This window comes from Lithobates pipiens, unplaced genomic scaffold (assembly GCF_037356315.1).
Source record: "Lithobates pipiens isolate NorthernLeopardFrog02 unplaced genomic scaffold, aLitPip1_a1.2 Scaffold_10, whole genome shotgun sequence".
Lineage (NCBI taxonomy): Eukaryota > Metazoa > Chordata > Amphibia > Anura > Ranidae > Lithobates > Lithobates pipiens.
Genome location: NW_027507686.1, coordinates 30,464,666 through 30,486,777, shown reverse-complemented (window position 1 = coordinate 30,486,777; position 22,112 = coordinate 30,464,666). Strand labels below are relative to the sequence as shown.

The 22,112-nt window shown below is 42.5% G+C and overlaps 1 protein-coding gene across 1 annotated transcript in view; it reads right to left on the bottom strand.

Moving 5' to 3' along the window:
• Positions 1–22,112, bottom strand: part of ZNF469 (zinc finger protein 469) — a 609,231-nt gene that overhangs the window by 244,868 nt on the left and 342,251 nt on the right. The gene's annotated exons all lie outside the window — the stretch shown is intronic.

Below are 22,112 nucleotides of genomic sequence, written 5' to 3'. Positions count from 1 at the left end.
CTAATTTGCATGTTTGTTGTCAAAAAGTCTGATCGTGTGGATGGGCCTTTAGACTGATCATATACAGGCATACCCCACTTTTAAGTACACAATGGGGTTTATTTACTAAAGCTGGAATGTGCAAAATCAGGCTCACTTCTGCATAGAAACCAATGAGCTTCCAGGTTTTATTAGCAAAGCTTAATTGAACAAGCTGGGGTTAGAAGCTCATTGGTTAACTCCATTGTGTACTTAAAAGTGTGGTATGCCTGTAATGAAATAAAATCAGTTTTATCATTAGTGGCAGTTGCAGATTTATAATGTTCTAGTCAAATATCAACTTTTATTGTAAAAGTGGTCTTGGGCTTTGGCTCAGAAGTATTATGAATCTAGAACCATTATAGTTGCAAACCTGCTAAAACTTGTAAACTCTAGCTCTTTCCCACTTCATGTCTTGCTACTAATGTGATCAAAAGGTATTCAGGGAAGCCTATTCCACACCCACCTAACAACTGTCCCCGAGCCACCCCCATTAATTCATTCTCCGCATCTATTACCTTTTTTACCACTAACCCCTCCCTTTAGAATGTAAGCTCTACAAGCAGGGCCCTCCTGTCCCTTCTGTATTGAACTGTACTGTGCTGTCCCCCCTCTACATTGTAAAGTGCTGCGTAAACTGTTGGCGCTATATAAATTGTGTATATTAATAATAATGTTGGCTCTGCATCACAGTTATGTTACAGACCAACAATTAACATTTAACAAGTGCATACCATGGCCCAGTGTCACGATCGTTCCACCATCCCGATCGTACATAGGAGACTTACCCGCCGGTTTCCTGTACAAGAGGATCGTCGGCGCCCTCGGACGCGGGTTGGCGCAAACGAACGCACGCGAGTGCATGTAGTCCCTAACAGGCTCACGCGGGTGCGCGTTGATACGAGCGAGCGCACGCGGGTGCGCGATAAACCGATCGGGCGTACGCGGGTACGTGGGGTCACGAACGGGAGCACGGTCACCCGCGGGGGTACGCAGACGTACCGTGCGACCGTTCCTGGCGCCCAACAGGCTATTTAAGGGATCAGCTTCTGTTCCACGGTGCTGTCCTGTCTACAGCGTTCCTGTGACTTCTGCTACCAGTTCCTGTGTGTTCCTGATACTGTACCCGGCCTGTTCCTTGACCTTGCCTGTTTGCCGCCTGCCTCCGACCCTTTGCCTGATTGACCACGCTTCTGCCTTCCGCTCTGTACTTCTGCTGCCCGATAGTTGCCGACCCGGCTCGCCTCTGACCACGCCTGCCTGTCCTCCTGAATTCCAGCACCAACTACTCCTGTGGTTCCTGCTTGACTACCTGTGCCAGCTGTTTCTGCAGTTCCTGTCCGGCTTCCAGCGCTAGTTGCACCTACCGTTCCAGTCAGCTACCTGTCCCGGCTGTGCCTGCTATCTGCTACCCGGCCTGGCACTTGTGTCCTCCGGACTCCTGAATCCCTGTCTCCACCTCCAGGGGCTCTCGAGCCGGAGGCTTACGAGGCGCCGCTCCCTGCACGTTTGGGCTCTCCAACCAGGTACGTGACACCCAGTCACAATATAATCCCGGAGGTGTTCTATGTGACAAAGCAAGGGTGGTTCCTATTGAATTACCTTGTATAGTGCTACTTGCTAGCATGCATTGCTTGTCTGTATTAGCAGGTCTTACACATACTATAACTTTAACATGCGCTAAAAAGTGCTAAAAGTATCCTTTGGTTGACACTGTTTGAGAATATGCCTACTGTTTCCCGTTGCCATCCAGAAGAACCTCTTTTGTATGTTCTTCTGTTTCTGCTTTTACGTTGGACCAACCTGTCTCTGAAACTAAGTCTTTTCTCATTTGCCACCCTTCTGTCCAAAAGAGTTTCCTGGTAGCCAATCAAGCCCTTTGGCCATGTTGGAGGGCCGCACTAGAGGCCATATGTTAACCTCCACTGATTTGATTCCCCTCATTTCAACTACTATATAAAACTTCATTTAAGTGGAACTTTGGTCAGCAAATTAAGTCCTTATAGGTTACTTCATGCCGGTCCCTTCGGCAGTTATAACTATGTAAAAAAAAAAATCCAGTAAGGCACTCTCTATTCTTGACACAGTACTAAGAATAGAGAGGAGATAGTGAATCAGTAAAGGCCAATTTTCTGACAGCCAAGGATGGAGGGGGGAGCAACAGGAATGATACAAGCCTTTGCTGAAGGAACACAGAATATGGCGAGAGAAAAGAAAAGTAGGACAGGTAATTCTGCGGCTAGGCAGACACAAAACAGTTAAACTTACAGGTTCCATTCACATCTGCGTGTTCCTGAAATGTACATAAAACACTCTTCTGTGCTTGTTTCCCGAATGCATGAAAAACGTGCACCATGGTTGCGATGCCATTATATGTTTATTGCACCCCAGAAGCGAGGAATAAATGTGGCAAAAAGTGTGGTAAAAACATTTAAGCCAGAACGCAGTCATGCATAAGGCAGTCCATTGAGATCAATGGGCTGCCTTATGCTTATGAGAGAAAGGCGCAACATTTTTTTTTTAAATTGCTAGGTGTGAAAGGGGCGACATAATGTCTTATGTTATCTCCTTGATTTTCTTTCATTTCCCCCTCAGCAGTGGCAGTATTGTGAACTTGAGCATTGTGCTACTGTCAGCCTTCTCCTCTAGCTGAGGTGATACATAAGGCCCCATCAAGGCTGAAAATGCACACATTTTAATTGCAGAAAGTGACCTATAGTTTTTTGAGACTAAGGCGTGGAAGAGAGTTTCCCCCAAAACCATGGCAGACCCTTATCCGAGCTTGCAGGTCAGGAAGGGGTGATGGACGAGCGCGCCCCCCCCCCCTCCTGGACCATGCCAGGCCACATGTTCAGTAACCCCCCCCCGCCCACCCAAAAGCACATTGTTGATGGGGACAATGGCCTCTTCCCGACAACTCTGGCTGGTGGTTGTTGGGGTCTGCGGGCAGGACTTATCAGAATCTAAAAGCCCCCTTTACCAAGGGGGGCCCCCAGATCCCGGCCCCCCACACTATGTGAATGAGTATGGGGTACATTGTACCCCTTCCTATTCACCCCAAAAAAGTGTCAAAAAAAAAAAAAAGAACACAGGTTATTAACAAAGTAATTTATTGAAGAAGCTCCGACGTCCCTTCTCCTTCCAATTTCTTCTCCCTCTGCTGATGTGTTCTCCCGCTGTTGGTTCTCCTCGATCCGCTGTCTTCTCTTTCTGTTCTTCTTCTGATGTTCTCCTGACGCTCTATCCTGCTGTAATGCTAGGGCCACCATGTGCAATTATTAGGGCCGCCAGGTGACGTCATCCGGAGGCCCCCACCCCAGTGTGACGTCACCGCCCCATCATGCCCGGGTGTTTTTAAGCTACAAAAACAAAAAATCTCATGCTGCTAAAAGTTAATCAGGAAGAGAGTTCTGGATGTCTAAGACACTTGTGGACATCGTTGGAGAGAGATGGGGCTCAGGTAAGTAACGAGGGGGTGCTGGAGAGGCTGCTACACAATGCAATGCATTAGGATAAAAAACCTTCTGCCTTTACAACTCCTTTAAGCAGCCATCCACATCTGAATCGCACAGGAATGTGGTCTGCATTCTGGTGCATTTCAGTGTGGTGTCTTTTTTTTTTAGCCCATTTGGATGGCCTGAAATCGCACTGGATTGCACCAAAAGTAGTGCATACACTACTTTTTAAAAACGCACTGTGATACCATGCAATACGGTGCAGGCAAACACATCCAGTAGGTTTTGAATGCGGTGCCAGAAGCAAGAATGGAACGTGGGTTTACTGTAACATGTTCTAGTATGAACGAGCCCCAATGGAAGCCAGAAGTTTTCTGCACACCTGCAGCAGCTCTGCTTGGCCATACACCATTGGGGTTCTTTCGCAAGGGCAGTCCGATCCGGTCCCCCTGTCAGTTTTTCAGGCGGACCTGATAGGATTCTCAATTCACCCCTATGGAGCGGCGGATGCCAACAGTGACATGTTCGCTGACACCCACCGCTTTCTGATCCTATCGGCCAAATGCAGATGGATGGTGACTCTATTTTACATCCATCTGGCGGATCGGATGAAAACTGACATGTTTTCATCCACTCTCTCCATAGAGGAGGGCAGGACTCTGACAGGTCCGTCTCTGCACAGTGAGCGGAGACGGACCTGTCATCCGCCTGCTTAGCGGAGATCAATGGAGCGATCCCACTGAGCAAAGCGGAGTCCACTGAGTATACCGCCAGTTTGAAAGGGCACTTAGCCATGCACCTGATCTGAGTATCCTTCTGCCAGAAAGAAGACCCACTGCTATTATATCATCATAGGTAACCTCCTTTTGCACAAATTGCTGTTGTAAGATATTCCAGATAACTGAGAGAGAGGCTGAGGAGAAATTCGTAATCTTTTCATCTCTTTCTATCCAGTCTAGACATTGCTTTCTAATTACATATGGTACATCGGATTCTCTCATAACTGAAATGAGACCATACCATACTTAAACAAAATCATATTGCAGAGGAACTCAGAGTGCAGGGTAAGGATTTCCTAGAAGAAGAGTTTCATTTATATAACGATGGCTTCTGCTACTAGGAAAAATCCATTATGCTGTTATCTGCAATTTCCCAATAACAAATCCCTTTGGAAGCATCTGCGGTGAGCAGTGGCTATGCAGTTCAGAGGTGCTTAGCTGGCACTGGGACATAACAATTTCTCTAGTTCTGCTGATAGGTAGCCCACATTAGATTAGTACAAGATGGCTCTCTCTCTCTCTGAGCCAAGCCATAAGGTTTAAAACTTTGCAACACGGTTCTATTAGTCTCTCTGGGACTCTATATCTGGATTTCATTGATCAATGATTTGAAAAGCAGTTCCTTATTTTGTGTACTTTTCCAGCATTCCTCATCTTTACAGGCCTATCACCACCAGCGCTATGGGACTCTGCAGTCATCTTCCTCTTTCTAGGAAAATGTCTAGCATTATCTGCTGGAGCCTCTCTGTAACGATGAGAAAATGTGGAAATTACCTGATATAAATTATAATATATGTGTATGCTAAGCCTAGACTTTTCAGTTTGAATCTGTTAATCCATACTGTTTTCATTTCTGCCACGAATCGTCATGAGACTTCTGATCGGGAAATTTAAAGCAAAGGATTAGGTTGCATCTCTGTAGGAACCACTATACTGTCTTCTTGTTCGTGTGCCGTTTGCTCTTATGGTAAGATATTTGTTTTTCTGATATAAGTGTATCATAGCTCAAGTCTTTAATGTTTAATTCTTTTCTGTGGTCATTGTTTATCCATGTTGGAGTGCCGGAAAACGATATGCTGACTTTTCTCAGTCCATTTGAAGGATATTACACAGAACTCAGAGGAAGATTTTTATCAGTTAGTGGATTGCTTTGATAGTACATTGCTGTATACAAAAAACATGATGGCGTACTTAACCCCTTCATGCCGAGCTTATGCAAATATGCGACCCCCCTGGACTGGGCTTTTTTCCACGGGGCCGCATCTGTCTTTGTGCTGGGAGAGTGGCACACAGCGCATTCCCAACACAGAGACCAGGGTCTCAACAGGACCCCAGAGTCCCATTCTAATTATCAGGACCTGGAACTTTCAGTTCTAGGTCACCTGATTACTGTAATAGCCTCTGTAATAGCCTCTGATTGGCTATAACAGTGATCAGTCACTGTGAAGCCTGCTCATGTGTTTCTCTCATTGTGAATGGAAAGGAAGATGCATTGTATCTCTTTCTCCATGCAAAGAGAGATAAACACACAACAGTGTAAAAAAAGAAATAAAAAAGGCAATGATCAAAGGTAATGGCCTGTAAATTTTGGGCAGTGTCAAAATGCGCACTATTGTTTCTGGGCTGTAGCTTCTGTTCATGTCACAGGGAGGAACAGTGATGTTATGAACAAAAGTTGAACTAGCATAGGGTTAATATAGGCTCAGACAGTGCTGAGACACAGATATGATTTGCAGCAAGCTTCATACATTATAGTCTATGGCAGTGAAATCGTGCTGAAGTCCTGAAAAAGTAATACATGAACTACTTCTCAAATCGCACTACTTGAAATTGTACCTATTAAGACACATAGGAACACAATAGATGCTACTTCAGGTACGATTTGTAAATCAAACAACAATTTGTAAAGTAAACAAACACTCTTGCGCATTAAAGTGGTTGTAAACCCTTACAACACACTTTGACCTACAGGTAATCCTAGATTAAGGCTTACCTGTAGGTCCAAGAAATAGCTCCTAAACCTATACGGTTTAGGAGATATTTGCCCGAAGACAGGCACCGCTGTCTATGGCGCATGTGCCGTAGACAGCGGCGCGCAGGCGCACTAAGCGCAGCATTTCCAAGAACGGAGCTGCCGCGCGTGTCGCTCCCGTGCGCATGCGTGGGAGTGACGTTATCGCGGCTTCGCCGAATGACAGCGGCTGAGCTGCGAGACCCCACCGACAACATGGATGCGCCGGACTACAGGGGACAGCGGTGACTTCGCTGGTTCCTGTGTCAGGTAAGTGACACATAATGGACTACTATGCGATGCATAGTAGTCCATTATGCTTTGCCTTTGCAGGGAATGAAAGAGGAAGTAAACTCATCAGGGTTTAATTCCTCTTTAATGTGATGTCCGGTTGATCTATTACTCAAGGGATAGTTTCTCTAGCCTTGCTGCCCTCCAGGTTAGGGGCTATCCTAATAGTCATAGAAAAAAGCCAGTAGTGGTCCTGATGTCCTCCCCTGTGCCACCTGGAAACCGTTGGTTTTAGGACTGCCACAAATAGGTGTCTCTTACAAATAACTATTCTCCACATGTTTTTGAGTAGTTTTTACTTTGTTTTTATGAATAAATTTACTTGGGATAATGCACTAGGCTGGTGCGCCCTCTTTTTTCTACTTTTTCTATGATTTGTGAATTGCATGTCGTACCGGTGTGATGGGGGCTAAGGGTCATTCTTCCCACTGCCACACTAATGCACCACGAGCTGTAGTGCTAGTAATTATTAGCAAGGATTCTAGGAGATCAGGGTTACTCCATGTTAAAAACGTTGAGAAAGGCTGTCCTAGAGGGTCTTATTGTTAGGTTAATTATCAATGTCTATAATTGCAGACTCCTGTTCAATGACCAGGATTACTTGGGGGGAGGAGAAGAATGAACAGGATAGACTCTTGCTCCTAGTTATCAGTGTCCAGTGCAGTAGAAGGCAAATTGGAACAGTAAAAACTGTTCCTTTTATATCTGTTGGATTAGCCAAACCTTGTTTATTTGTTTTATAAACTATCAAAAATCTTACTTCTGAGAAGTTTGTATTCTTAAAGCCAATTGGACATTCAGTTAAAAGAGAAGTATGGCTTTCTGAAAAAAACAAAAAGAGAACTGCAGTGAGAACTGAGCAATCCAACACTGCTGATCACTCAATTCTCCTCCTTCGCTCTGAGCAGAGAGCCGTGAGTCTTGGTCACCAACTTTCTTCTCTGCCTCTCCAGTGCTCGCTGGGCTGAGAAGGGGCGGACGGGCTGGCTCAGGTGGATGGCTGAGCCAGGTGCCGAACCAGCCTCCTGGGTGGATCCTGACCATTGGGTTTGGATCTTTCGACAGCTTGGAGTGACTTTGTGATGTCGGTCGACAGCGGGCTTCACTCTGCTGTTGGCTGAAAATGGGACGCAGGAGTGCAGAATCAACTGCACTCCTGTGATCCATAGGAGAAGTATAGCCTAAAAAGCTTTGCTATAATTCTCCTTTAAATGAGATAATTACATTTAAGACACACTAAGAAAACGGTGTGCAAGGTCTTATGTTTTTTTTTTCTTTTTCTTTCTTTTGCCAGCATTATGCAGAAAAACACCCTTCCTCTCATTGGGTTAATGAAGGTCTCTCTGCAGAGGTCTGACCCCCTTGCTCTTACATGCAGTCAAAATGAGGGTTCCCTGCTGCCGCACACCTCAACCGGCCATGCTGTGGGCAAATAATAGCAGCCTCAGCTCACTCCATTCAGAGGCAGGGTGAAATGCATTGAGGCATGGCTTTAATGGATTAAGCTGAGGCTGCTTTTATTTGCTTACAACATAGCTGGGTTAGGGGCCGGTGCAGCAGTCAGGAAACCTCTTATTTTGACTGCATGTCTTGTGTCTGTGCAAACTCATCCCCAGTCTACACCCTCACAAACCAGCTAAATCCTTCTTATGGGACTCCATAAACCAACCCCTAAGCACTAACCTTGGGCCCCTTGCTATTACAGTCCTATAGCTCTGCAATCAGCTGGGCTCATGCTCAATGCTGATTAGAGAGCTCTATTCCTTGCTCAGCAGGAGCCATGTTGGACTTCTGGAGAGAGACCAATGCTTCCACATAGCATGCTGACAGTAGTTGCTTTCTCCATGCTTTAAGCTTTGCGGAGCGATGCAGTGCCACGGACATGGTGTAAAAGTCCATGTTCACAGCTGAACTCGCACGATTTCAAACCAGCATTTCAGTCCAACTTCGGAGTGATTTGACAGACATCTATTTGGGTTCATGAACAGATGTCAATTCAAATCGTGCAGGAACTACTTTTGAGAATTGGTGCAGCGTAGCAAAGTCAGTGTCGAACCGATTCGGACCAGCATTAGGCGGTGATTTGACATGTCAAATTGCATGTCAAAATGGCCTGATGTGAATGTGGGCTAAGACTTTGCACACCTTTATTTGATGCAGCTGGAATGTATTCAGTTGTTTAAGACCCCTTTCACCTGGGGGCACTTTACAGGCGCTACAGCACTAAAAATAGCAACTGCAGAGCTCCCTGAAACAGCCGCTGCTGTGTCTCCAGTGTGAAAGCCCCGAGAGCTTTCACACTGGAGCGGTGCGCTAGCAGGGCGGTAAAAAAAGTCCTGCTAGCATCCTGCCATTGAAATCAGTGGGGCAGCAAGGCTATACCGCAGGCAAAGTGCTGCTGCAGGTTTTAACCCTTTCTCGCTGCTAAAACGACGGTAAAGTGGCGATAAAAATAGCTCAGTTTTATCGCCAACGCAGGCTCCCACCCCAGTGTGAAAGGGGCCTTAAATGGAAAATTGAGTTGGACTTTTAATTCTATTTAAACTTGAATTGGGTCTGAAGTATATGCTCTAAAATTGTATGCTCGTGGTGTGGGAACATCCATATTCAACATTTGCTTTCATATAAAAAACAAAACAAAAAAAAAACATGTACCTGAAAATGATTTATAAGATATGTGATGATACATGGAAAAGTACTTACGCTAGCTAGAATAATCAGGTTTTTTTTCTTCCATTGGATGGGAAATAATATCTGTTGAAGCCCTGGTTCACATTGGTGCGATTTGACATGTGAAAATCACATGTCAAATCGGCAGCATTTGGCTGCAATGGCACGGTCCTAGTTTCATAGTTAGTAAAGTTGAATAAAGACACCAGTCCATCCAGTTCAACCTGAGTGAGTGTCTACAATTGTCCCTATCCCTGTACATTGCACACTCACATTCATATATTAGGGCCAATTTTGGACAGAAGCCAATTAACCTACCAGCATGTCTTTGGAGTGTGGGAGGAAACGGGGGTGTACCTGGAGGAAACCCACGCAGGTACAGGGAGAACATGCAAACTCCAGGCAGGTAGTGTTGTAGTTGGGATTTGAACCAGCGACCCATTTTACTGCTAGGTGAGAGTGCTACCCACTACACCACTGTGCCACCCATCCTAATTGGTGTGATGCTGCATTTGTGGCACCACCCTGATTTAAAAAAGTAGTTTCTGTACTACTTTTTGCGATTTTGGGCTGCAATCTACATAAACCTGCACAGATGTCTCTGAAATCGCGGCCGAAATTGGGACTGACATGCGGGAGGGAAATTGTGCGAGTTCAGCTGAACTCGCACAGGCTTCATTCCCGCAGCTCAGTGTGAACCTGGGCAAAAAGCCAATTTAGGAGTGATGGAGCTGTATTCACGTTTCCCAAACAAGACCTGTATCATTGCCTCATAGCCAGCAGTCAGTCTTACTCTTCATCTGTCATTTTCCTGTAGAGCTTTGAATCTGATTTGTGTCTGTCAGATGCACCGGGCAGTTACTGCTTTGTGCAGAACTCGCCGACTCTAATTACAACTAATGTAATGTCTATCCCCAAATTCTTTCATCTGCAGATTTTCCTGGTTGACAGGTGTGGATGAACCATGTTTTAGCTTTTGAGTATTGAGATAGATAGATAGATAGATAGATAGATAGATAGTAAGAAATCCTGATGTCTGTTCCTGATCAGTTTTTACAAGCCTCAGTTTCGGATGAATTATGTGTTGCTTTTTCTTTTTGTTATTATGGGTACTTATTGTGCAGGGAATGAAAGCTGTAGGCGTACCCAGCAGATGTGGAGATATTAGGTAGAAAGATCAGAGCCTCTTTGCTGGACCGTTAGAAAGTATAAGAATAGACTCCACATAAAGAAGGCATTTCTTTTTATTAATCGGGAACATCTGAGAGTTGGGTTGACACCTTCCGTTAGACCAGGATGGCAGAGAGCCAGACAGCCGATGTGATGTCAGAGTACGCTATTATCTTAGCAGCTTATTATTTTTAGGCTGTGCTGAAAAGGTAGCATCCATCCTGCTATTAATGCATCAATCTGCAGCGTTTCCATCAGCGCCAAGCTTGGCGTCTGTCTTCAAAGCATATTTGTGTCCCTAGCACTGCTGCTCCAGGCCTCATTGCAAGGCAACCACATTTGCATGATCATCTGTTTCAGAGAAAGCGGGGCACTGCTGGAGCAGATTGTAAGTTCACCGCCCGGTCGCAGTTCTGCTGTCAATAAAGCATTTGTGAACAGTATAATGTAGAATGTAGGTCAGGGCAAATATTTATATAAAAAGATTTGACCCTTTTAATAACCTAGGCAAACTGTGTCACATTATTTTTCAAAGTTGTAAATATTTGCCTGCATTTGTCTGTGCTATTTTTGGCAAATAAAGCAGAAACCCAAACAATGAAAAAATAGAAATACTGCTGGTATAGGTACTAGAAATATGTCCTTTTAATAAAGTGGTCATAAATCCTTACATATACCCAGTGAGGAAACTAGCTTCAGATGATACACAGAGATGAAACAAATCCTCCTACATAAGGTTTTTATCTGCAGCCCTCTCTTCTCTACAACCTTTTAAAATACACAGATTAAAGGCTATTTTCTCAGCTCCAGCAGGCGGGGTTTGGAGCTGACATCACACAATGCACAGAATATAGAACGGAGTTGAGTGTAATCTGGGACCCGAGTGGAGGGAAGGGACAGAGACCCTCTGTACACAGCCTCATAGGGAAACATGCACAGCTGAGGGTTTGAATCACCTGCTATGTGCTGGGTGGGGAAGAGGAGGGGTGGGGTGGCACCGTCTCCTGAGGTTCTGTGGTGTCGGGATAACCTGTCATATGTGACTATTGCAGATAGCAGTGTGGTCAAATGCCCTCCCTTTGCTCTCCTTCTCAATTTAAGGAGTGCAGTAGGAGGGGCTGAAATTCCCCTCTGACGTACCTGTATGCAAGCTAGCACAGGGTGGACATGTGACCACACAGCAACCCTGAGTAAAGAAGGTATTCAGTTTTATAATAAAAAAATACACACACTGTACTTAATATGTTCCTGAAACAGAGGATAGAAGTGTGTAATAGATGTTAGTTTATACTTTACCAAAGGGGAGGAGCAGCTGTAGCAGAATACTTAATCAAGACGAGAGGAGAGGAGAGGGGATCTGCTTCACAGTTCACACACAGCAAGATGTTGGAGGCATGCAATCTGACCACACTCTCAGGGATCAGCAGCCATGATGAGCGTGGTCAGTACATACAGGGGAACACAGGAACAGGCAGGATCAACCAGGTGTTGTAAACATAGAAAGGGCCAATTGACATGGAAAAAGCACTGTCCTATATCACTAGGGCTTATTTTTTGGGACAGGAACAGGTTTTTATTTATTTTCATTAATGTTAGGGTTACAACCATTGTAATCCAGTGTTTGGACTGCCACAGTGCCTTCTGACTGCCACCATGTGTACTAGGTTGTTTGTCTCAAAACACTATATACTGGGAGCTGGATAGTGGTCAGAACCACATGCCATGCGCCCCACCGAACATGTATCCTATCAGTAAGCTGTGAGCTCTGAATAGAGATGCAATACTCTGGGGTTAATTTACTAAAGGTTGTGCAATTTGCAAAGTGCAGTTGCTCCAGAACTTGGTAAATGAGGGGAAGCTCTGCTGATAATGGATACATTATCCAATCATGTGAAAAAGCAAATTGTCCAAAATGTCTTGGTATGCTGATGCCTTAAGGGTTCTTAAGTTCGAGTGCGTGTAAAGGCAGGTGTCCCAATACTTTTGACAATATAGTGCATTTTCAATATTCTCAGCAAACGCCCCCATCCATCCATGTCTCTATGCTCTATTTGTGGAGAAATCACTTTGAAATACACCCCCCTAGCATTTCTAGCTATGGCAGTCTTGAGTAAGGGCAAATATCATGTATCATTTACTTCTTGGAATCCATCTGCCCAGAGCTCAGGCTTGCATACAGGGGTATGTGCTTTGCACAGAAAGCCCCTCCTCCATGCCACCAGATGAAATATATGATATAATTTTGGCCTAGGCCAAAGGAAGCAACTGAAGAAATGTAAACAACAAGTGAATATAATATACCTTCCTATGTATTTACTAAGGCTAGTAGCATTAGGATTAAAAATATTTCAATTTTGTTTTAATGGGCCCTAAGGCCTGGTTCACAGCAGTGCACTTGTCATGTGACTTGACAGTTCAAAATCGCATGACTGGTTGGACCCCATTTGTGGCAAGACTTTTAAAAAGGTTCCTTCACTATTTCTGTGGAACTTGCATTGACATCTGTTAAATGCACATGAAATGCCACTCATTGTCGGCTTTGAAGTAGCGCTGAGGTAGCACGACTCCAAAACCGCATTGACGTGAACCAGGGCTAAGGCCGCTTTCACATGGGGCAGAATCTGATTTGCTCAGCAGGGATCTGTCTGCTGACCCCCTGCTGATCAGAGTGGGTGGATGACAGGTCCGTGTCCGCTCAGTTTCTCCCAAGCGGACATGGATAGATTTCGCTCTTCTCTAAGGCTGGATTCACACCTATGCCATTTTAGTGCTTTTTGCATTTTGCATATTTGTACTGCAGTTCATTTAACATGGTTTCCTATGGAAAATCTGCAAAATGCAAAAAGCACAAAAAATGCATAGGTGTGAATCCAGCCTAAGGGCCAGCTGTACATTTACACCTGACTGTCCTCCAATCCAGTCTGCTTAGATTGAAGAGAACAGATCCCCTTCCATTTATTTTTTTTATAGCGGGCCTGATGGGTTTAGATGTAGGTGTTTTCACCCGCCGACCAATAGGTATACATGAACCATCCTATCAGGTCTGCCTGAAATACTGACAGGCAGACCTGATCTGATCAGCTGTGTGAAAGGGCGTTAAACCTACCAGAACCTCTTATAAAAGCCGGAACTGGCATAGATTTGGAATTAGGCTGTGTCAAGTTCTTTTTATAAGTGGAAATTATAATGCACATATTCAGATTTTTTATGGAGATGATATCTCGTCTGTAGAAAGTGTATTTGAAAATATGTTGTGTCAGGAGAACTATCCTAGACTATTCCAAAGGACACCCTTTGCCCGAAAGCAGCATCCACCTGAGTCACTGCAGCGATTGCCTGGAATCTCAGCAGTAAGCGTTAACATTTAACACAGGGTGTTCAACCACAAAAAATACTTAAGAGGACTGTAAACATGAAGCGGCATGCAGCGCACAGCCCTTCCTGGAAAGAGCCCTGCACATTAATAGAAACAGCTTGATTTCTTCCACAATTAATGCCTTCTCTTCCTCTCAGCAAAACAACATCAAACGTTTTGATAAATACTCCCCTTTCCCCATCAACCAGCTGCAAGATATTAGATCAGTTCAAAAGACTCTCCTGCTATCAGTAAATACATTAACTACTGCAGCTCCACAACACGCCAGCAAACTTTTGTATCTCACTGCTAGCATATGGGTGTTCAGGTCACCTCCTTCAATTAGACCTAGGTGTAATGATGGAAGGTCTAGAGAAACATAAACTCAACACAAACTGACTTATCATTAATTGATATTAATTTCACTTTTGCAGTCAAATTTAAAAACAAAAAACACCACTATATGTTTGTTAAGTTTCTCCATTTCCCATTCTAGCATACCTGAAATATAAAATATATATATATATATATTTCCTGTCTTTCTAGTCGTTTCTTTGGAGTAGATCTTCACAAGACTGCAAGCTATGCTTAACAATTTTCAAAGTGGGGACAGACAGAGACAAAGTGCATCAGCATACAAAGCATAACCAAAATCTTGTGATCTTTATTGTTGGGACAGACTATGTTCAAATGTATTTTTACAGCTGATAATGAAGTTCTGCCAGCATAGTAAAAACAGGGTTATTTATGGTAAACATCAACTACCCAGCCTCCTACTTAACCCCTTCCTGCCACCGTCTCCCTGGGGTGATGGCATTCAGGTCATGTGCCCACTGTGATAGGCTGTCACAGCAATTGGAAAGCTCCCGATTGATTGAAAGTAAGCCTCAGGAGCTTTCAGGTCCCTGCCGGTTAGATGTCAGGTGTGAACACTCCAACAATGTTACTTTATCACATGCTCCATCTATCCGACAACAATGTTATCTCCTGGCATACTGTACTGTTCAGGTGTGGGAAAAAAATCTGTAAATTAAGAATTCTTTCAGGGATAGAAGTGTTAGCCCTTGTACACACGGTCAGACATTCCGACTGAAAATGTCCGATCGGACCGCGTTGTCGGATAATCGACCGTGTGTGGGCTTCATCTGACTTTTTCCGTCGGAATGTCCGACCAACAAAGTTTGAGAGCTGGATATAAAAAATTTCTGACAACATGATCCGATCGGACTTTGTCCGATCGTTTGTAGAGAAGTCCGATCGGACAAAGTGCCACGCATGCTCAGATCAAATTCCTAGACCAAAGCTATTGGCTACTAGCTTGAACGTAGTCCCGTCGTAACTAAATAACGTTATCACGTTACGAACGATCGGATTTTCCGACAACTTTGTCCGATCGTGTGTATGCAACACCAGTTTCGGACAAAATCCGACGGATTTTGTTGTTGGAATGTCCAACCGTGTGTACAAGGGCTTAGAGTCTATTCACACTTGTGCGACTTACAAATCATGCCATTTTCATTACAACTTCACGCTGCAAATTTGTTCTCAATTAACCAGAAGTGATAGTTTGGCCCCCATGGAGCCCTGATCTCCCTATCATGGAGTCTGTCTGGGATTACATCGAGTACAGAAGGATCTGAGGCAGCCGACATCCACATAAGATATGCAATTAGTTCTCCAGGGTGATGAAAAGTGTTTACAAAGGGCTGCGTATACAGTTATGGCCAAAAATATTGGCACCCCTGCATTTCTGTCAGATAATGCACCACTTGGCCCAGAAAAATTTCGCAATCACAATTGTTTAAGCATTTTCATGTTTATTTCTTTTATTTGTATTAGCAGGACACAAAAAAGTGGAGAAAAAAAAAAAGCCAAATCTAGCACATTCCACGCAAAGCTCAAAAAATGGATTGGACAAAATTATTGGCACCTTCTCAAAATTGTAATAAATAATTGCATTCCAAGTTTGTGATGCTCCTGTAATTTGTAATTAAACTCACCTGTATCAATTAACAGGTGCTGATAATATAGAAATTATTCCAGCAACCAGTTAAAATGGTAAAAAATTTACTCAAATTTTCTGTTTTGTGTCTCTTCGTACCACACGGAGCATAGAGAAGAGAAAGAGCAGTAAAGAATTGTCTGAGGATTTGAGAACAAAAATTGAGGAAAAGCATGGACAATCTTAAAGTGATTGTATAGTCTTGTTTTTTTCTCTTTTCTAGTCAGTTACCTCCGATGCAGGGATCTCACAAGATAGAAATAAAAATCCTTTTTATTCACTAATCCCTTATGCCGCATACACACGATCGGAATTTCGGCCAGCAAAAGACCAATGAGAGCTTTTCATTGGAAAATGCGAACGTGTGTATGCTCCATCGGAATTTAGCTGGCCGAATTTCCGCCAGCAAAAATTTGAGAGCATGTTCTCAATTTTTCAGACGGAAAAACGTTCTCTCTGAAATTCCGAGCTATTGTCTACTGGGTATTGAACTTCCTTTTTCTAGTCCCATCGTACGTGTTGTACATCACCGCGTTCTTGACGGTCTGAATTTGGTGTGACCGCATGCATGCAAGACAGCTTGAGCGAAATCCCATTGGAATTACGTCGGGAAAACCATCAGAGCTTTTTCTGACCAAAATTCCGATCATGTGTACACGGCTTTACACTTCATCAGTGGAAGCATTGTTTGGAGAAAGTACAGACTTTGCCCAAAGTGATAATAAATTGGAGAGTGGAGGGTTGATTACTTTCATCTTTTGGTTCTCAACTTTATAAATGTACCCATGATCAGAACACTATATATTATGCAGTGCTTTATGAACATAATATGATCCATTTAAACATATAGTAATTTTATTACTATAGAAGAACACTTGATATATTTGAATCACATAAAAAAAAGTATCTCTTAAAGCCCAATTCCAGGATCATCATTTTTTGCGGTAGTTTTAAATTGTGGGTATTGGATATTTGTTCAATCGTATTACTGTCTTTGAATCTACTGAAGAGAATTCCCTGTCACTTATTCCTGTGCCCAGGACCAAAAAAATGAAAAAAGTGGGATTTGCTGGTGTAAGAAGACACAAAAGACAATTAAAAACCTCACAGGGGACCTGGCCCTTTGCCACTCAAAAAAGTCCAACACTTTAGCAGAACAAAATAAATACACATATAAACAAAGTTTTAACAGGTACAAATGTTCATAATAAAATATCCATACAGTAAAGTAAAAGGTTCATATTAAAATAAAAAATAATAAACTCTTCACCATTCACAGATGGGAAAATTATATTTTCTGAATGTGCTTTGTGAATATAGCCCATTTCTTCGGGAGGATATGGGAAGTATTAGGTACAGTATATCAAATGCTATTTGAAATCAGCCAATCATGTGAACACCTATATACATTTGGGGGCTGTAGAGGATACAGGGGTAGGCCACACTCCGATAGATGTATACTTATGTCACATAGAGTATTTCCTATTTAAAGTGAAACTAAACTCTCTCAGTTAATATTAACAATTTCTAATCCTTATACTGCCAGCATTAGTAAATACAGTAAAACCTTGGTTTGAGAGTAACTTGGTTTCAGAGCGTTTTGCAAGACAAGCAACATTTTTAAATACATTTTGACTTTCTATACAAGCGATGTCTTGATATACAAGCAGCATCATGTCACAACTAAGTATAAAAGAGGAGAGAGGCGCCTCTAAGTGTAGCAATATGGTTACATTTAATGAAGGTACGACATTTAGCAACTTACATGGTTGATGATTAAAACGGCACAACTAAGTATGCAGGCAACTGGGGTAAAGCTCTCCACATAGACCATCCTCTGCACTGCCATCAATGTCATCCCTTCCGCGCTGCGCTCCACAAGCGATTCAATCCTCACTTTCAGGGTAGACTTGCCTGTCATGATTGCAGACTGACGAGAGCAGTGAAAGCTAGCAGTGCGGAGGATGGTCTATGTGGACAGCTTTACCCCAGATGCCTGCATACTTAGATGTGCCTGTTTTAATCAGTCATGTGAGTTTCTAAATGTTGTACCTTCATTAAATGTAACCATATTGCTACACTTAGAGGTGCCTCTCTTCTTTTATACTCTGGAGCTCCTGCTGGATTTTGCTTCTAATCCCCTTGTGGAGGCTTCTATTTGTGGATGGACATTTTATGGTTACACAACCTATCAGATTGCTATAATCTTTTTATATGGACTATAAACTGAAAGACCTATGAATAAATAGTTGTGAAACGAATCGTCTGAATTTCCATCAGTTCTTATGGGGAAATTTGCTTTGATACACAAATGCTTTGGATTACAAGCATGTTTCCATAACAAACTATGCTCGCAATCCAAGGTTTTACTGTAAACAAGAAGGCATATAATTTTACTTATTTTAAACTTTTTTTTTTTACATTTCATAGGTTGCTTCCTTGTTTCTGGTCTAGCGAAAATTATTTTATGTCCCAGGTGTCTTCATGGGCATTTTCTTTTTCATCTAGAGGAGAGGAACAGATGCTTTCTCAGTTAAGCTCAACCTCCTGCCTGCATGCCTGAACTAAGGGCAGAGGGATTCCTAAAAAAAGTAAATGCTAAATGAATCATTTGTCTTTACTCAAGATGACCACAGCTAAAATTGCGAGGGGTGTCTTTCAAAGGGATTTCTCAACAAAATACATGGAGACATGAAAGTATGGGTGAGTTTACTTTGAATATTAGAAATGAATAAAATTGCTTTTTCAGTTTGTAGTGCTCAGATACAGTTAGATTCCGCTTTAAGTCATCTTGCACCATTGACCATGAGGTGTGTCATAGAGGGTATCGCCTATTTATGTCAATGTGCACCTTCAATCACACCAACAGTATAGATTTGGTGTGGGGGCATCATATGAACTATTATTATTATACGCAATTTCATATAGCGCCAATAGTTTACCCAGCGCTTTACAATGTATGGGGGGGGGGGGGGACAACACAATTACAGTACAGTTCAATACAAAATGTACAGGATAGTAGCCCTTAAGTCAGGCCATTATATTAAATGCTTCCAGCCCTTAGGCTGTATATATAGGGCCTCAGGTGGAAGCGATTTTACAAGGATCATGCTGCAGCTGGCAACATGTAAAAGTGATCAGCTCTACATCTGCCCAATCACTTCACAGGCCCCCTGCCACTGCTTGCCTCCATTCCCGGGCCCTCCCGTGCTATCCCTTTCTCTGTGACGAATGAAGCCGGAAGCGATGTATATTATATCACTTCTGGTTTTGGTTGAGTGTTTACTGGCTGGTACAGGCCAGTGAAGCAGCTAATTAAAACAATCTTGGGGGTCTTTAGACCCTTGGTATTTCCATAAAGAGGACCTGTCAGTGTCCCAGCTATCACAAGGAATGTTAAATTAAAAATAATAATAATTTAAAGAAAATGTGTAAAAAAAAACACAAACATTTAAATAAAATACATTCAGCGATTTTTTTTAAAGCACCCCGTGTTCACACGCAAGCATTAGATTGAGAGCAATAATTCTAGTGCCAGAGCTCACATTTAACTAAACTGATAATCTGTAGAGGCATTTAAAGTATGAAGATTTTTAGGTATGCCATTTCAGGAGTGTGCAAAATTTTAAATCTTGACATTTTCAGTATCTACTTACTCTGCACAACAATATTTTACTACAAAATGGGGTATTATATAATGTTTGTGTGAACTAAAATGCATTGAAGTGTACTTTTTCCTTGTGATAAACTGCTGTACAAATATTGTGCACCGATAAAATATTGCAACAACCACCATTTTATTCTCCACGGACTCTGCTTTCAGAAAATATATAATGTTTGGGGGTACTTTTGTATAAAAAAAATGCTAATCTTAACAGGAATGTGAGAAATGTCAGAATTGACCTGGGCAGCAAGTGGTTAAACATGCTTTCCATACTTTACCTCCCCATTATATGGCAATGTGGGCCAAATGTTGCCATATAAATGGAATGTGGTCTGACAGGGGATTGACCTGAACAATTGCACTACCATAGGTTTTCTAGGGTGAAGTTATTGTGATTTGTTGTATGAGGTTCAGAAGTTTACACAGTTTAAGGCCCTTTGATGTCTGTACCAACATGGAGGAGTCTTGCTAAACAACATTTTTGGAAAGCATGTTTAATGTAAGGGTCTGACCTAGGGGATGCTTTAGTTTTTTTTGTATGCCCTTACATCAAATCTATACTGATTGTATGTTAAGTGGTGCAGGTTGACTGAAATGGGTGATATTCACTATGTGACCTAAAGCCTGGTACACACTACATACACTACCTGGTACACAACTGACAGCTTCAGTCGGAACCCCTGTACTAAGCATGCAAGGTTAGTCCAGCGATCTCAACCGCTGAGCTGTTGTGTTCTAAAATGGGGACAGCGCCCCTGCCAGAACCCTCCGATCAGAGCTCTTTGCCATTGGCTGAGAATGCTGATCGGAAGTTGGTCGGTTTTTCAGCATGAAAGTCCAACAGAAGGCAGCTGAACACCGGCTTCTGTCGGACAGACCGGTATACACACAGGCAGAATGTCTGCCGGTGTTTTTTGTACTGGCAAATGTCCCCCGATATTCTGACCATGTGTACAGAGCTTAAGCATATGTCTGTCAAAGTGTGGCCTACCACTGTATCCTCCACAGCCCCCCTATCAGGCAGCAGAAAAACACATGTATATGGGTGTTCCCATGGTTTTATTGTTTGGCTGATTTCAAATAGCCTTCGATCTATGTATATACTTCATATATTTTAAGAAGCGTATGATGTTTACAAAAATAAATTACCACCTTTCCATTTGTGATTTTTGCAACAATACCTTGAAAAAATATAGATATCTTTCATACTGGCTGTTACAATAGAGGTATAGGTCATTATGTACACTGTGATGAGCAGAAAGGGAGGCTCTTTTATTGTATGGATTTTTTGAAATGCCACTGTAGTAAAATATCAGCTATGTTTTTGTATGTTAAAATTAACCTTTAACCTCCCTGGCGGTACGATTATTTCGGATTTTAGGTGCTAAAAGCGGTACCATTATTTTGCATGAAAATTTGGCGTTTTATATTGTAGTCCTGCAATTCTTAGGAATAACTCTCTTAAATCTGTCCAAACCAGAGTCTAGCAGACATCCCGGGTATGATAAAGTTTGAAAAATGAAATCATAAATTATAATATAATAAATAACTATAAATAATTGTACCAAATAATAATATAACAATAATAAAAATTATTCAATAATGTAATCAAATCAAAAACACTGAAATTTGCTCAGTTGCAGAATTGTCACTGTCAATACTTTTCAGTATTTGATGACGGATCTCCCCACAAATTGCTATCTCTCAATTCTGCGAGTGATTCTAATTTATTATCGCTGTTTTCTAGCTGGTCTGAAATCATTTTTGATGTACAGTGACAGTTTTGGTTGCTATGGGCAATCTCCAGTTTCCAGGCATAAAGAACAGTTTTTATTATATAAAAGTGCATGCAGGACACTGGGCAGACCACTAGGGACAACGGGGATGTGAAATATTTACATACAGCAATGTAATCTGTAAGATTACATTATACTGTATGTTTACTGTTTGTTTCACTTTTTGAATTTGGCGCCGATCTCCGTGCCCGTGCGTCGCAACGCTCGCAGGGCACGGAGATCGGCGGTGTGATGCATCGAGCGAGACACGGCTCGCTCGTACAGCGGGGAGACAACGCTGGATCCGAGGGAGAAGGTAAGTAAACCTCCTCCTGGATCCAGCGACGCTGTCCCGAGTCTGACTCGGGGATACCGCTTTTGGTATGAAAAATCCACCCCGAGTCAGACTCGGGAATACCGTCAGGGGGGTTAATAATAAAAAAAGATATTTTCAACAGTTAATAAAACATATAATATTTATACCTATACGTAAAAAAACATTATTTTTTCTGTATTATATTTTTATAGTGGTACCTCATATCTATTTATAGTAATACTCTCGTATTTACTAAAACCGGAGAGTGCAAAATCTGGTGCAGCTCTGCATAGAAACCAATCAGCTCCCCTTTTTTTTTTTGTAAAAGCCTAAATGAACAAGCTAAAGTTAGAGCTGATTGGTTTCTACGCACAGCTGCCCCAGGTTTTGCAGCCTCCAGTTTTAGTAAATCAACCCCATAGTGTTTTTTTTGCTTCATTTGTCTCCATTGTAGATATTTCTTATAATATCCTGGTCCTTTAACTTTCTGTCACTATGACAGGAAATGAGGGACTCAGCAATAAGAATCTGATGGAGGATGGAGGTTTAAACCCCTTCCACCCTGAACTGAAGCTGGACTATGATGACTTTGTAGTAATACCTCTT